At 34.6% G+C, this 16,403-nt stretch overlaps 1 long non-coding RNA gene across 9 annotated transcripts; it reads right to left on the minus strand.

Annotated features, from left to right (window-relative positions):
• Positions 1 to 9,045: 9,045 nt before the first annotated feature.
• On the minus strand, positions 9,046 to 15,337 carry LOC132626375 (uncharacterized). Of its 9 annotated transcripts, none has more exons than XR_009577261.1 (8): positions 14,967 to 15,337; positions 14,485 to 14,840; positions 14,141 to 14,201; positions 13,864 to 14,030; positions 11,240 to 13,225; positions 10,959 to 11,125; positions 9,408 to 10,099; positions 9,046 to 9,286 (listed from the first exon to the last, which is right to left on the minus strand). It is a non-coding gene; the product is annotated as an uncharacterized LOC132626375 (long non-coding RNA). The 9 variants fall into 9 exon arrangements; XR_009577258.1 differs by lacking the exon at positions 14,485 to 14,840 and having other exon boundaries at positions 9,408 to 9,490; positions 9,627 to 10,099; positions 14,967 to 15,335; XR_009577256.1 differs by lacking the exon at positions 14,485 to 14,840 and having other exon boundaries at positions 11,240 to 11,300; positions 11,857 to 13,225; positions 14,967 to 15,334.
• Between the last annotated feature and the right edge of the window lie 1,066 nt (positions 15,338 to 16,403).

A 16,403-nucleotide genomic window follows, 5' to 3' on the forward strand; every position in this document is an offset into this window, starting at 1 on the left:
ATGGGTCAAATTCTGCTGCATCTATGGAAAATTTTGAGTATGTAGCTATGTATACTAAAGGTGGTGAAAATCAGAAATTAAAACTTGCAGTGTGAGGTTTGCAAGATTAGAGGACATACCAAAGAGAATTGTTGGAAAGTTATCGGGTATCCTCCTGAGTTTAAGTTCAAGAACAAAGAGGAGGAACTAATAATGCTTACAATGTGTTCTCTGAGAATGATAGTGAATCTGGTTCACAAGTTCAATTTATGCAGTCATAAATGCAACCTCAACTCTTGGGTGGTCAAACTAGTTCTGGAGCAATGAAGGCTATGACTGATACAACTATGACAAACAGCTCAAGAAAAATCAACAATACAGGTCACCAAGGATATCCTATACAGATGGGCAATATATTCTCAAAAGAGTAGAATGATCAAATATTGAACATGTTGAATGCATCAATCACAAGTAATTCTAATTTTCCTGCTAACATAGCAGGTATGCTTGGCACTCATTCTTCCACTGATATTGAGCATAAGCTTGATCATGATTTTACTGTGGCATTACTAAGTTCTGATAATAACCATGGTAGCACTGTACTATTAGTATCTGATAAAGGAAAATCTTTGATCATAGATACAGGGGCAACGGATCATATGGTGTCAGATATTAAGATGCTTAACAAGTCAACAGTTGTTGAAAACATTAATCCAAAAAAGGTCTATCTTCCTAATGGTGATATGTCTTATATAAATTACATAGGGGCAAGTCCAATATCTGCAGAAAATATAGTCAGTAATGTTTTTCATGTTCCTCAATTCAAATATAATTTGTTACTGTGTCCAAGCTAATCAAGGAACTAGGTTGGTCTGCATCCTTTTTTTCTATGACTTTTGTGTGTTTCAGAAAATATTCAATGGGAGGGTGAAAGTGATTGGTAAGGTAGAAAAATGAATTATACTTACTGCTCAATCAAGATCTAGGAAAAAATCAGACTCTGAGTCTAGCTGCTACAATTGGTTCTGCTGATATCAAAATTGGCCTACGGCATATGAGATTAGGTCATACATCTTCAATATTGTTAAAAAATTTATTTCATGTTAATATGCAAGCTATTTCAAGTGAGATAGAACATTGTAGTGTGTGTCCATGTGCAAAACAATCTAGAAATTCTTTTCCTACAGGAGTATCAAAATTGTATCTACTTTTGAGATGATTCATGTAAATTTGTGGGGTCTTTATAAAATTGCTACTTTTGATGGTAACATGTTCTTCTTAATTATTGTTGATGAATACTCAAGAATGACTTGAATAGTACTGTTAAAACATAAATTTGATGTTTGTGTGTCATTGAAAAGTTTCCTCACTTTTGTTAAAACACAATTTGAGAAAATTGTCAAAACTGTTAGATCCGATAATGGCACAGACTTTGTAAATTCTGAGTAATAATTTTTTTAAGAGTCTTGGCATTGTACATCAAATAACATGTTCATATATCCCTCAGCAAAATGGTGTAGCTGAGAGGACATAGACATATTCTAGAAGTTACAAGGGCCATTAGATTTCAAGGAAATATTTCTATAATATTTTGGGGACACGGTGTTGTTACAACTGTGTATCTGATAAATAAAATGCCCTGTTCAGTCAATAAGAACCAATCTCCATTTGAAATAATATATAACCGGAAACCTTCTAGAATCTTAGGTTGTTTCTGCTATTCTAAGATTCTCCAAGAGCATGACAAATTTCTATCAAAAACAAATTTGTTGTCCATATGGATTCTCAGAGGTTCACAAAGGGTACAAACTAACGTGTTTTTCTTTGTAAGTAGAGATGTTACATTTAGGGAACCAATTTTCCCTTTGATAAAAGCCCTACTTGAAAACCACTATTTGTGGACAATTCTCAGGAATCTGGTATGTTATGTGAGGAGGAGTGTCCTCCATTATTACATCAAGACCATACAATACCAGTTCAGATGCATGACACAGTACAAGATCAGAACATAGAACAACAAATTCAAGGTCAAATTGACCATGATCCTGCAATACTAGTTCAGATTGAGCAAGTAGTTGATCATATACCAGTACAAATGAGCAATTTCCCACTTAATTCTCCTGAACAAGTGGAAATCAACACTTCCACGAGAGGTAAAAAACTACCAGTATATGGATGAAGGATTTTGTGCCTTTAAATGTACATAAAGACATACCATATGCCATGAACAAGCATGTTAGCTATCAGAAGTTGTCATCTACATATCAAGAATATATAGCTGCTACATGTTCCTTAGTGGAACCAAACTTCTATTCAAAAGCTATCAAGGATCCAAGGTGGATTGAAGAAATGCAAAAAGAAAGTGGTATCTCTTCCAAAAGGAAAGAGTACCATAGGTTCCAAATGGATATATAAAATCAAATACAAAGCCTCAGGTGAAGTGGAGAGGTTTAAAGCAAGATTGGTTACAAAAATAGTCAAAAAGAAGGAACAGATTACCAAGACACATTTTCCCTAGTTGTAAAAATGATCACTATTAGAACCATTTTAGCATGACAGAGGAGCCGATTCCCGACATAGACTATTTCCTTCTCATCAAAAGTTTCCTAAGACCTTTTCACCAAATGGCAGTTTCTAAGCAATGGTATATACATCAAATGGATGTGTCTAATGTGTTTTATAAGGTGATCTTCATGATGAGATCTATATGTAGCTTCCACAAGGATTTAAAAGCCTGGAGGAGCCTAAACCAGTATGCAGACTTGTTAAATCCTTGTGTGGATTGAAACAAGCACCTAGAGAATGGAAACAAAAAACTTAAAGATGCTCTACTCAGTCTCAAATTTGATCAGAGTCAATATGATCATTCTCTGTTCAGTAAAAGGACAAGTAAAGGTATTATGATTAAATTGATGTATGTTGATGATTTACTAGTTATCGATGAATGTCTTGACTTGATTGAAGAAGCCAAATCTGGTCTACAGGAGACACTCAAGACCTATGGGAAAGTAAATATTTTCTAGGAATAGAATTTACAAGGTCAAAAAAGGGAATGATGATGCATCAGAGAAAGTATACTTTAGAACTCATCTAAGAAGCTAAAATATTTGCAGCCAAACCTACTTCAACTACTATTGATCCTAACATCAAGCTAACCTCAACGCACTATGATGCTTAATTCAATAAAACTAGTCATACTAATGATCCTCCAGTTGATCAAACATCTTACCAAAGACTCATAGGTAAATTGCTCTACCTAACTAGGACAAGGCCTGATATCTCTTTTGGAGTTTAGATCCTTAGTCAATTTCTTCAAAATCCAAAGAAGTCTCATATGGATGCTGCCTTAAGAATTGTGAAGTATACTAATAAGCAACAAGGTTATGGGATTCTACTTTCAAGCAATCAGAAGAACACCATCACAGCTTTTTGTGATGCTAACTGGGCAGCCTGCCCATTGACTAGAAAATTTGTAATAGGTTTCTTAGTCAAATTTGGTGATACTCCTGTGTCTTAAAAATCAAAGAGGTAGTCTACCGTTCAAAAAGTTCTACTGAAGCTTATAACGACCCGTTTAGTTGTTATAGTATTTTAGGCATTTTTGCCCATTCCCGAGCATTGATTAGCTCACTTTTGACCCAAGGGGACCATTGACAGGCTTCCTGAGGTGTCTAGACCGGATTCGAGCAACCTTTGTGAAAATATAGGCTTAACGTGAAAAATGGTTGACCCAAAGTTGACTTTTGGGCAAACGAACCTTTTTTAGAATTTTGTTGATTCCGAGAGGTCTAGAAGGTCGTTTAGAACTTGTGTGTGTATTTGGTTTGGTTCCCAATGCACTTGGATGTATTTCGGGACTTGGGTTGGGAAGTTTGAATTAAGGCATCGAGGGTTGACTCGGTCAACGAGACCTCCGTTGGGAATTCCGAGGCCATGGACGCATTCGTAGCGCGTTTTTATGTGAGACTATGTGTTTGGTATGTGGGCAGATGGCCTCAAGAATTAGTCAAAATATCAGATCGAAAGGTGAAACTTGGGTTAAGTTTCTGGTGTCTGGTTCCCGCTTTGGCGGCACCAGCACTGCAGTAGCGGCACCGCTGGAGTGGTAGTCCTTGCGCTGAAGCAGTGAAGAGTATTTTGGCTCGACCGCTGAAGCGGCACCGCTCGTTGAAGCGCGTGACGGGCAGTTTTGTAAAGTTAATGAAGTGTTAAAAACCCTTAGACCCTCATTATATCCTATTTCGATGTTTGAGCTTGAAGAAACTGCCCTTAAGGATATTTGGAGGAGAATCTTGGAGGTAAATCCTACTTATTTCTTCACTCTCCCTTTAACCATAATCATGTTAGATTCACCCTTTTTCCCTTAATAAACCCATGGTGATGGGAGTTCAAAGAGGGTTTTGGAAGAACATTGTCCCCAGGATATTGACTAGGATTATTAATGATAAATTGGTGATGTTTATGCTAGATATTGACTAATCTAAGCTTATTAATCATATATCTTCTACTTTTAGCATTGAATTTTGGAATTGAAAACTCAAGGTTTATATCCAATTTAGGGGTTTTGCTTGAAATTAGAAATTAGACTAATCCTTGAGCTAAATCAACAATTAGTAGTTGAGTTATGATTACCTAGTACTTAATTTGGTATTTTTCTCGAGAATTTCTCATTTTGCCCTTCTGGGCCCGTTTACCCAATTTCTAGGGTTAAAATTGACCGAATTGAGATAGTAGCAATATTAGTATCACGCTTCATGATTTATAATATAGAATTCGATTATTCTTAGACTACTTTGGTTCTGAGGTTCAACAGAATGGCAAGGCAAAGGAGTGAGTTGTTGGTGTTGTGGTTTGGTAATCCAGGTAGGTTATGGCTTACCTTTGGTGAGACTTCATATAGCGAAGCACATATTTAGATTATAATTTTGGAGACAGCATGTGAACCTTTGCGTATGAAGTCGGGTTGGATATTGCGTCAGGTTGGGCCCTATTGTGTGTTGGGACTAGCCACCCGTTATGTGTGCTTTGATTGTTCCATTGTGATGGTTTGATTCCATGAGTAGTTGGTAGATATTGGAATCTGTGCTATTGTCTTGATTGAGATAGAATTGGCATACCCGTTGTTGGTATTTGTACTTGGATATGTTGTTGGCGTACCCACCATTAGTACTTATGATATTGACATATTATTGCCATACCACTGTTGGTATTGTGATATGATACATTGTTGGCGTACCCCGTTGTTGGTACTTGTGATTTTGAACTTAATTGTTGATGATTGATATACGCATTGCACGCATTCTCACATATTCATGATGCATGGCCGATACCCGATGATGATTCAGTATCGTTGATTAAGTAAACTAATATTTTGATAAACTCTTTTACTTGAGTGATTGTGAAAAGACCGATGTCCGAAGATCAATTCCGGAATCGTTCATTGTATGAAACTGATATTTGATAAACTCTTTTGTTTGAGTGATTTTGAGAAGGCCGATGTCCGAGATTCAATTCCGAAATCGTTGATTGTGTGAAACTGATATTTGACAGAATCTTTTACTTGAGTGATTGTGAGATGGACAATGTCCGATGATCTATTCCGGCATCGTTGTTGCATGGCCGATTCCGATGATATCCTGGAATCGTTGTTAGTGCATGGACTCTGCAGGTCCCCCAAGGTGGTACCGGTGAGAACCCCCCGTGGGCAAAGATCGAGGTCCCGTCTGTCTGTTGGGCAAAGATCCGGGACGGGTGGCACTTAGACTTCGCGAGTCATGCTGGGTTATGCTACCGAGGTGTCGATATTTCCGTCCAGAGTACATATGTACACCTCATTTGCATTGCATTCATACCACTATTGCACTGCATTGCATTATGATTTGATTGAGATGCTTTGTGATTGGATTGTGATGATTGGATTGGATCGGATATATTCAGATTTGGCACATTTGGGTTTAGATGCTTTACATAGGCGATGACGGATACTCGGTTGTGATTATATTGTCTTATACTTGCTAGTTTCCTTGCTTATCTGCTTTGTCTTCTGAATTGTGTTAATTATGCTTAGTCGGCCTATGAAGCCTACCAGTACTGTTATTTGTACTGACCTGCACTTGTTGCATTCTTTTATGAATGCAGAGTACCAGGTCGGATCCACTTCTGTGACCCGTGGCTGATCGAAACTTCGGCTTTCTCTCGAGTTTCCAGGGTGAGCATGGAGTCTGCTAACCTTGAAAATTTTCCTATCATATGTCTTACTTTTATTTCAGAGACATAGACAATTAAGTATTAGTATTCCAGATTGTACTATTCTCCTTAGATGCTCTTGTATTATTCAGACTAGACCCTGGGGGTGTTTATTGTCTTCTGCACTTTTACTACTTATATATATAAATATATCGTGAGACTTACGCATTTGTTTTATTCCGCTACTTAACTTTCATCGTTTTATGTACTGGTTCATTGTCGGGGTGAGGGTTCGCTTACCGAGGTAGGAAGGTAAGTGCCCGCATGGCCTAGGCTAAATGGTCCTGACAAAGCTGAATATAGAAGTTTAGCTACAACAATCACAAAATTGTTTTGGTTATCTAGCTTACTGAATTTAATTAAGAAGTTGCACTGCCTATTGAAGTCGATAGTAACAGCAAAATTGAAATGCAAATTGCAGCAAATGTAGTGTACCATGAGAGGACAAACCATATTGAGATGGATTGCCACTTTGTGAGGGCAAAAATTCAGTAAGGTCTCATCTCAACTATGTAAATTCCTACTAAAGATCAACGTGCAGATTTGTTAACAAAGAGTCTATCCAGAGTTTAACATGAATTTCTGGTATCCAAATTTGGTGTTCTCAATTTCTAACATCAAGTTTGAGGAGGAGTGTTGAAGTAATAAATTAGACTAGAAGGACAAAGTAGTCTTTTCATCTTAATATCCATTAAGCTGTTAACAACTAACTTAGTTGTTAGTTAGTTAGGCTAAGTACGATTAGTTATTTTCTTATTTAGTGTATAGATACACTGGCTTATATCATTTCAGATTCAGATCAATATATTGATATATGAAGAAATTCTCTCCCTAATTCACTTCTTTCTCTCAATGCTTGAGTTAGGGTTCTTCTACAATTGGATGTAATTCACAACAATATATGTACATCATAAAATAGTAAGCTCATGGTTTTAGTCAAATTCTTCATTAGATTGCACATGTTCATCAACAAATTTACCCAGGATATATCTATCTATATATTCCATAATTTTGGGAATGAAGAAGGTGATGTAGCATCTTTCATAGGCAAGATTTGTAACTTTTTCCCCGTATTTTTTATTTTTTTTCTCCTAAGTTTTATGTTTCTAAAAGGGGCGTCAATGGTTTTCAAAAAACCGACTTAACCGACCGAACCATATCGTACCGAACCGATTTTTAGGTTTCTTTTAATAAAACCAGTGGTTTTTATGTAAATTTATAACCGTACCGAATAATTAGGTTGATTTCTAATTTTACAAAAATAAACTGAAAAAATACCGAACCGTACCGAATAAGTTTATATGTCTAAAATACATTATATATATTAAATTTAAATATAATAAAATATTTTTCGCCTTGGGTTCGGGATGATGAAAATGAATACAATCCGGTAACATAATTAACACCTAACATTCCAACTCTGAAATCTATTATACTACTCCTATAGGAATTAGATTAGTTCTAGCATCTCGAGTAATAACTAGCTTGTAAGCTATAAGGTATTCCAACGATCTTGGATAGAAAGCTACAAAGTATTAAATATCTTTCCTCTCGTATGATTTTAAATATCTCTTATTGGATACTTAATCTTAGTAAACTCAGTTCTTGAGTCACATCTTGATTGATTTTTGCCCCCTCATATGATCTAAATTATACTTTTTATCTTTGCTTAGAATTGTTTTACACTACCGTGAAATAGTGGGATCAATCTTTATTCTTTTCGTCTTTCATGTTTTCTTGATTCATCACCTTTTAAATAGTAACATTGTGTAGAGAGTTTTTGCCAAAGTCCTATAGAAATGTGCATGATACTGTGTCTTTAACTATTACTAGCGATTATAACATGATGTTCTTTTTTAAGAAAAAAAAATACCGAAATAACCGAACCGTACTGATACTGAAGAGAAACCGAGATGATGAGACGGTTCGAAAAGTCTAATTTTGGTTTTAAAAATGAACTAACCGAAAAATTAGTATGGTATAAATTTATAAAATAATCGCCCGAACCGTACCATTAACACCCCTACTTCAATAGCGGCATTCTTTCTTTCCTCGCAACTTGTTATTGCAATTCTTAGTGTCGACGTGGCAATTTTATTGCTGATAGTCAGTTAGTTAGTTGGTTAGGAGTTTAAGGTCTCATTTGTTTTTATTAAGACTAAGAGTCTATTTGGTCGAACAGCTAAAAACTATTATTTCGAGAAGTGCCTTTTTCTTTTAACTGTTTTTTAAAAAAAACTACTTTTTTTTTACTCCGCCGGTCTTTAATTATTTTCCCTTCTCCACTTTAAGTAATAAAAAAATGATCGAAAATACCCTGAGATTCTGGGTTCGAACCCCAGCAGAGTAAAAAAAAATCGCGAAGCAGGATTTCATAGCAAACTATGCCTATTCAGGCAAAGGTTATGTCTTAAGGCACAGTTTCTATGTAAAGTATACCTTCTCCAGCATATTTTCTATGTAACTACATAGAAACTATGCTTTAAGGCGTAACTTTACCTAGAATAGGCATAGTTTCTATGATAACCTTGCCTTGCGATTCTTTTTTTCTCTCTGCTGGGGTTTGAATCCAGAATCTCTAGTTTCATAGACCAAGGAATAAGGGTACTTTGGGCTACAACTTTTTATTAAATAAGAAGTGTTACGGTTCACATTTCGCGGGCGGAGTTAGCGCTTGGAAAGCTACTACGAGTTTGTTGGTGCTCTTTTGAAAAAGAGTCGCCACCTAATTTTACAAAAGCTGACACTGAGAAAGGCAATATCATACTTTGTTTAATTGTTTAGTAGGATTACCCAAAACAAAGGAAACAATACCATCAAGCCAAGTAAACATCAATATAATATGATTTGTATTATTCATTTGCGGAACAAAGTTGCATAATTACATTCTTGAGCTGGCTAATGAGAAAAGATTAAAAAAAAAAAGTCAGATTGTTCATGTTCCCTTTGATAACCTGATTCCCTGACAATTACAGTTCGGAATTTGTTACAAAAGAAATTTCACTTGTGCCAACACACACCCAATATCAGTAGTGTCTTAATTTCTGTACAGCTTCCTAACCTGACAACCCAAAAACATGTTATTACTGGTTGGAAAATTCAATCCTTATATCAGGAAAAAAACAGAATGCCTAAATAACTGAATCACATGTTCAACCCAATTCAAGGAAAATACTACTAACCTAAAAACACGATTGGTACTTATTGGACATCCTTAAGAAAGTAACACCACTTCAGAAATTGTATTACAGATACATGTTGATATCTGGAGGCAAGAAACAGAGAATCGAAAAAAAATTGCACATTTACCACACCGGGTCTATTAACACTTGAAATCCACTGAAAAGAAGTTTATAAGAATAGAAGTACGCAAAAGTTCATTCAATAGATAGGATACTGACAACATTAGAGGTGGTCTTCCCGTAGTCGCTTTCGTTGCTATGATTCTGTAATATCGAACATTAAACAATGGCCTCTTTGCATCATAAATATTCACCTTGAAGTTGTTCGGAAGCTTTCTCCTATCAACGGACAGATGTCCTATGGAAGGTTCGAAAATTGCAAGTACTTGAATATGCTTTCCTCATACATACAAAAAGTAGCACTATTCAAAATTCTGCTCTACATCAATGTGATTATTAAGTTGTTCATTACACGCAGCTACAACAAGTTCACGAGCTAGCTTTGTAAAGCTAGTTTGCAACAATTAAACAGCCACAGCTGGTATCTTTGCCAGATTCAGAATAACCATCAGTATGGATCATGAGTTAAGCTAAATAATAGAGCTTTCCTTGAATAACCTAGTGCTTCATGACATGGATACCTCTCAAATCTGGTAAGGGCTTTCTTGTTGATCAGGTGATTTGTCTCAAATCTGCCACAAAACAAGAAATATTGGCATTAAGTTCAAAATCACTAAACGGCAGTATTAATCTCCTAACAACAGTTCATCTCAACTGATTATAAAGTGAAAATGGTTATTCAGTACAGGGTACTTCTTAAAGGAATTAGATATTAAGACATGAAGACGAAATTTGTACTACTCTAATCTTTTTGACAACACCAAAAGCACACAACAGATCGATAATGAAGAAGACGATTCTATATTGAAGCTACTGGTACGATCTATGGTTAGTACGATTATTAGTAACCAATAAAATCAATAAGTATATTTTCATTTTTTAAATATTTGTGCTTTCAGACCAGAAAATCATGTATCAAGCAGCGCTAATTTAATGGCCATTCTACTGACCAGTTGGCTGATTGAACCAGTAATGCTACTCACATCATTTGTCCTTTTTATTGACTTCTTTGTATTATTATAGAAACCAAGCTCGACATGACAACAAAATAAGAAATTTAACAAAAACTTTTAATCACAAAAGCTCCAAAGGCAAACTAAGAAAAATTATATATATAACAAACACATTCATTGAAATGGAACAATAAGTCATTATATCAACACACTTTTGTCGACTTATTTGTGGAGAACTGTTGGCTTGTATACCCATTAGTTACTCGCACCTTCTTAGGATGGCCACTTTACTCTTCTTCTTCTTCTGAGCATATTGTCGAAACATAAAGAACATCGCAAGAAAGTTATATCTTTCACCTTTTATTGTTTTCTCTTATATTTTCAAATGAAGCAGACAAAATATTTTGTTTAATTAGTACCCTTTGGTTTTAGAGACGATCAATGATAAATTTCAAATCAATCAATTGAAACAACATACCCTGCTGCTTCACGTCCAAGAATGCGAGGAAAGAATGAATATTGCTCCTATATTATCCAAAGGAATTAAAAAGAAAAATTCGATCCAGCTTGTGATATTTACTGAAATTAGTAAATCTTTCACTTTCTCGATCAGTAATTTGTTCCCTGGCTCCTATGCCACAACACCTATAAAAAAAAAAAAAAACCCCACCGTTGGTTCAAAATTACTACCGGAATTCTCAAAAAGAAACAAGAAAGTTTATGTTATGTACAAGAAATGGACTGAAACAAATGTCACACCTTTGCAACGAATGACTTTCCTGACAGTGCTTGACATTCTTTCTTGATTTCTTACTAACCACTGAAATAGAAAACTTTATGTCAAACAGAAGTTTGGGTATTTTATGAATACCTAGTTGGATTTCCTTGAGGTGTGATGAGAAATTGCATTAGTTGGTTTTTTATAAACACCAAATATTAGTGTTTTTGGATGATCATCCTAGGAACAACTCTTTGAAAGTGTATATTTGATGTGGCAGTTATTCCATGTTCGTTTTAGGTGATACAAATTGAATAAGTATCTAGTTTAAGAGAGTAATTTTAGTAAAGTATGATAATTAAAGAGCTATTGAAGAAGATATATTTTACTTGAAATTATTTAATATGTTGTTTTAGGCATATTGTCAACCAATTTGGCTGCATCAAAGTTCTTCCCTTGTTCCTATATTTTTTTTCCAGATTGCAATTCAATGTGCTGAGTGCAGTTAGTGTACCTAAGCTGAAAATTCCCCTAGGCAAATTGAACGTCAAAAAAAAGGAATTAACAGAAGTTCTGCAAGAGATGAATTGTTGCGATAAAAAAGTAAATCAAATCTATAACCCAAAAATCCCCAATTTTCAATCAATAAAAGAATGACCTGAGTCCTGAGGAGGATAGGAGGTGCAAATAGAGTGGGGATCGGGGATGAGATCAGTGAATCCGGACACAGTAGTCCCATTATATCAATATAATCTCGACTTCATAGGAGAATTTTTCTCCAGAATAGTTGCAGAAATTCAACATTGGCAAACATCAAAAGAAAGCTCTGTGGTCAATCCATCGACTCCAATGAAAGACAAAGAACACATATGAGGAGGTGAAAAACTGAAAGGTGATTGAAGATGGTAATCTCTATGTTTACGACTCTAGAAGGAAGAAAGGAATACTAAGAAGTGAGAAGTGGAGAACGGCTCAACAAAAGCGACACGTGTGTCATACGTGTTTGCAACTTAAAGAAGCAGGGATGCACATGTAATTTTACACAATGCCGTATGTACTACTCAAGCGAAACCAAAATTACGTGAAAATGGTTATTCAGTACAGGGTACTTCTTAAAGGAATTAGATATTAAGACATGAAGACGAAATTTGTACTACTCTAATCTTTTTGACAACACCAAAAGCACACAACAGATCGATAATGAAGAAAACGATTCTATATTGAAGCTACTGGTACGATCTATGGTTAGTACGATTATTAGTAACCAATAAAATCAATAAGTATATTTTCATTTTTTAAATATTTGTGCTTTCAGACCAGAAAATCATGTATCAAGCAGCGCTAATTTAATGGCCATTCTACTGATCAGTAGGCTGATTGAACCAGTAATGCTACTCACTTCATTTGTCCTTTTTATTGACTTCTTTGTATTATTATAGAAACCAAGCTCGACATGTCAACAAAATAAGAAATTTAACAAAAACTTTTAATCACAAAAGCTCCAAAGGCAAAACTAAGAAAAATTATATATAACAAACACATTCATTGAAATGGATCAATAAGTCATAATATCAACACACTTTTGTCGACTTCTAAAGCAAGCAAGAGTTGCAACATATTTATAGTATTAGTTATCAAAGTAATTCTCAGAAACATAAAATTATAGTACAATTAATTAACACCCAATGCAATTCCCTATATATAGAACCATCCAAAGAATCAATGCCTCGTCATTTGAATTTGGATTCTCTTACTATTGTCTTTGATGATTGGGGTTTCAACCTTGAGAGAAAGTGCGGGAACCTCATATATATTGTTCAACAATAACATTCAGTGAAGAAAATAATGTACCTTATATTTGAATATGTTGCTAACAGGTCCAAATGGTAAATACTTGCTTGCATGAAATTGTGCATTTCTCAGATCAAAAGAAAACCGTTGTGCCATGCCATATAGCTGAGCAAATTAGAGTTTTTGACTAACCTTTCTGATTCCTAAATCTATAACCTTGGATGCAATAAGTTTTCCTGTTAACCAAAACATTTAATATTGGTTAAGCAATACTGAAAATAATTAAACGTGTATCATCAATAACAATTTAAATTTTTAGATGAGTTGGTCACACAATTCAGCACGGTATCAAAGAATCTCACAACCATTCATTATCAAAAAGAATTTTCACACGCTTGGTCCATAAAAAAGAATTAGGCTCGCATGTGAAAGGACATATTGAACATATGATTAAGGTAATAAAAGTGTACCTTCTATAAATTTACCTGACTCAATTATGAGTTGCAAGAACAACTGCTCCAGAGCCATTAGTAATCTCGTCAAGCCTATACTAAATTTTAACTCATTCATGCATTACCTTACTTTCAAGTAAAACATATAAGTTACAACTAAAAGATTTATTTGTGGAGAACTGTTGGCTTGTATACCCATTAATTACTCGCACCTTCTTAGGATGGCCACTTTACTCTTCTTCTTCTTCTGAGCATATTGTCGAAACATAAAGAACATCGCAAGAAAGTTGTATCTTTCACCTTTTATTGTTTTCTCTTATATTTTCAAATGAAGCAGACAAAAATATTTTGTTTAATTAGTACCCTTTGGTTTTAGAGACGATCAATGATAAATTTCAAATCAATCAATTGAAACAACATACCCTGCTGCTTCACGTCCAAGAATGCGAGGAAAGAATGAATATTGCTCCTACATTATCCAAAGGAATTAAAAAGAAAAAGTCGATCCAGCTTGTGATATTTACTGAAATTAGTAAATCTTTCACTTTCTCGATCAGTAATTTGTTCCCTGGCTCCCATGCCACAGCACCTATAAAAAAAAAACCCCCACCGTTGGTTCAAAATTACTACCGGAATTCTCAAAAAGAAACAAGAAAGTTTATGTTATGTACAAGAAATGGAATGAAACAAATGTCACACCTTTGCAACGAATGACTTTCCTGACAGTGCTTGACATTCTTTCTTGATTTCTTACTAACCACTGAAATATGAAAACTTTATGTCAAACATAAATTTGGGTATTTTTTGAATACCGAGTTAGATTTCCTTGAGGTGTGATGAGAAATTGCATTAGTTGGTTTGTTACAAACACCAAATATTAGTGTTTTTGGATGATCATCCTAGGAAAAACTCTTTGAAAGTATATATTTGATGTGGCAGTTATTCCATGTTCTTTTTAGGTGATACAAATTGAATAAGTATCTAGTTTAAGAGAGTAATTTTAGTAAAGTATGACAATTAAAGAGATATTGAAGAAGATATACAGAAAAATGACAAAATTCTTCCCAATATAAGAGGATGGCCATTTCGCCTAGCTGCATAATATAAGACGATGGGAGTTTTGGCTAGTTGCACAATAGACTTCAGCATGAACTTTTAGTTGAACTCCATCCACTCTGTCTGTGCTTTTGCTGCAGTTGTCTAAGCAACTACACATCCTCGTTGGTATGTTGTTTCAAAGTCTCATATATATTTTACTTGAAATTATTTAATATGTTGTTTTAGGCATATTGTCAACCAATTTGGCTGCATCAAAGTTCTTCCCTTGTTCCTATATTTTCTTTCCAGATTGCAATTCAATGTGCTGAGTGCAGTTAGTGTACCTAAGCTGAAAATTCCCCTAGACAAATTGAACGTCAAAAAAAGGAATTAACAGAAGTTCTGCAAGAGATTAATTGTTGCGACCAAAAAGTAAGCCAAATCTATAACCCAAAAATCCCCAATTTTCAATCAATAAAAGAATGACCTGAGTCCTGAGGAGGATAGGAGGTGCAAATAGAGTGGGGATCGGGGATGAGATCAGTGAATCCCGACACAGTAGTCCCATTATATCAATATAATCTCGACTTCATATGAGAATTTTTCTCCAGAATAGTTGCAGAAATTCAACATTGGCGAACATCAAAAGAAAGTTCTGTGTTCAATCCATCGACTCCAATGAAAGACAAAGAACACAGATGAGGAGGTGAAAAACTGAAAGGTGATTGAAGATGGTAATCTCTATGTTTACGACTCTAGAAGGAAGAAAGGAATACTAAGAAGTGAGAAGTGGAGAACGGCTCAACAAAAGCGACACGTGTGTCATACGTGTTTGCAACTTAAAGAAGCACGGATAAGTTTATGCTAATCGTACGCTTACATAAAATTTAAAGAAGAGAAATTCAATAAAAAAAAAAATAACGATTTAAATTGAACATAAAAATCATTAAAGAAGTCATAAGTTTAAATCGTTACTTCTTTAGCGATTTTTGTGTTCAATTTAAATCGTTATTTCTTTTTTCCTGAATTTCTCTTCTTTAAATTTTCTTTAAGCGTACCTTTACCATTTTCTGAACTTATTATCATTATTTAAATGTCCTATTTTTTCTTCTTCTTCACGTGGATCTCACTTTAATTTTTTTTTTTTTTTGCAATTATCTCCTAATTCTTCACGTGGATCCCATCTTAATTTTTTTTAATCTCTATTATTATGGAAGAGTGGGCTCCACCTTAATTTTTTTTATTTATACTATTATAGAAAAGTGGGCCCCAACTTAATTTTTTTTTAAAAAATTCTACTATTATAGAAGAGTGGGACCCAACTTATTTTTTTTAATTTATTATTATAAAAGACCGTTTATATTTCGCCTTCTTGATGTTATTTCTCATTCTTTAGCATTTTTTGTGTTCAATTTAAATCGTTATTTCTTTCTTCCCGAACTTCTCTTTTTTACATTTTCTCTAAGCGTACCTTTACCATTTTCTGAACTTATTATCATTATTTAGATATTCTTTTTTTTTTCTTTTGCAATTCTCCTACTTCTTCACGTGGACCCCACCTTAATTTGTTTCCTAGCAATTGTCAGCTACTTCTTCATGTGGACCCCATCTTATTTTTTTATTTTTTTTGCAATTATCTCCTAATTCTCCACGCGGACCCCGCTTTAATTTTTTTTAATCTCTACTATTATAAAAGAGTGAGCCCCACCATAAATTTGTTTTTTTTTCATTCCTACTATTATAGAAGATTGGGCCCCACCTTAAAAAATTTTTTTTTTTACAATTTTTCTACTATTAAAGAAGATTGGGGCCCACCTTTTTTTTTTTTAAGAGTGACTGACGACTAAGCATGGGTAAACCCATTCTTCTATATAGTAGAAATATCAGCACTATCTCTCAGATCCAAAAAATAATAAAACAAGAG

Source organism: Lycium barbarum, chromosome 2, assembly GCF_019175385.1.
Source record: "Lycium barbarum isolate Lr01 chromosome 2, ASM1917538v2, whole genome shotgun sequence".
NCBI classification, from domain to species: Eukaryota; Viridiplantae; Streptophyta; class Magnoliopsida; order Solanales; family Solanaceae; genus Lycium; species Lycium barbarum.